Here is a 1,447-nt window from a genome sequence, read left to right as displayed (position 1 = left end):
GCCTTCGCGTCACCCACATCATCATGGTCCACGGAGGCCTTCGCCGTCAAAAAAGTCGGGCACCGCCTCATCGCCTAACTCCCGCTGGGCCATCAGACGACGCTGTAGGGATCCAGAATGCGGGAAGAATGCCGCCACCAGACCGAATGCAAGATACTGTGCTGCAACAGCTACAGACAACCACGACCTCACAAGACACTGCAAATCTTGCTTCAAGGCCCGCCGACACGAAAAACAAGGCCGCCGCAACCTCGGAACCGCCGCCACTGGTCCCCCCAACCGAAGCAAACTCCAGAAACTATGCCCTGAAGAGGGGACTCTAATGTAGAAGCATCACCATCGCTCAATCCTGATGAGCTCAGTGGTTTTCCCCGGAGTTGCGGCGACCACCAGATCAGGCCTTGCCTATCCAGATCGACACCGGACAAGATCGACACCAAGGAAACCGCACGGCCACCGGTGGTAGCCCGCTGCCGCCATAGATGATCCCACCAACGGATCAGCCGCCATCCATGTGCGTGCCCGCGCCACGGTCACCACGCCTCCTCCGTGGATCCCGTCACATGGGTGCACAGCCGCAACCACCGCCGCCCTCCTACCACCACCAAGCCTAGTGACGCAGAGGAGGAGGAACGCATCGTCCGCCCGTCGCTTGAGCCTCCTGCCCGAGGATGAGCCGCACTAGGGCGCCAGGCCCCTGCCACCGCCGGATCTGAGCAGGCTTAACCCAGCCGGGTCCAAAGGGTGGCGGCCAAGGGAGGGGAGGACGCTTGGGAGGCCTTGTTTGGGGAGATCGTGCCGCTGCCCGTCGCTTGAGCCTCCTGCCCGAGGTTAATCAAGCGGAGGTCAAGTTTATATTGACAGTGTTTGTTGGTTTATAACTATCTTATTGGGGAAACCGTGGACATGTGGATCTGTGTGGCAATGCTACTTCAAGTGAGAAAAATGATGCAACTTTCAGAGTGTGCGGCTACTGAACATATCTAGAATTTTTTACAGTAAAATCCTAGTACAACTTGCTGAAATTGTCTCGGGTGAGTCTCCCACTAAAAGACATCGCTTTTTTTATTTTTGCGGGAACACTAAAAGACATTGTTTCCTATTTAAGCGGGAAAGGAGTGCCTACGCTCTAAAACAATTGCTAGATAACACAGGTTTAAGCTACAGTCACTCCTTAGGAGTTTGAAGGCAGAACAAATCACCAATTGGTCAGCGAAAATGGGAAATTTCATCATCGCATCTATGGTGTTTGTGACCACATTTCAGATGTTAGGCGTTCTATGATTCCAGGTATCACATTGGCCTAGGTTGATAAGAACGACACGATTAGCCAACTTGACCTCCGCTTGATTAAGATTCATTGATGCGACGCATTAGGTGTTTCAACAGCCTTTAAGTTAAGCTCCTGTGACATCTTTGTATGGCTAAACTAATTATAATGCCCCCC

This window comes from Triticum dicoccoides, chromosome 3B (assembly GCF_002162155.2).
Source record: "Triticum dicoccoides isolate Atlit2015 ecotype Zavitan chromosome 3B, WEW_v2.0, whole genome shotgun sequence".
Classification (NCBI taxonomy): domain Eukaryota; kingdom Viridiplantae; phylum Streptophyta; class Magnoliopsida; order Poales; family Poaceae; genus Triticum; species Triticum dicoccoides.
Note: the sequence above shows the minus strand (reverse complement) of the source record.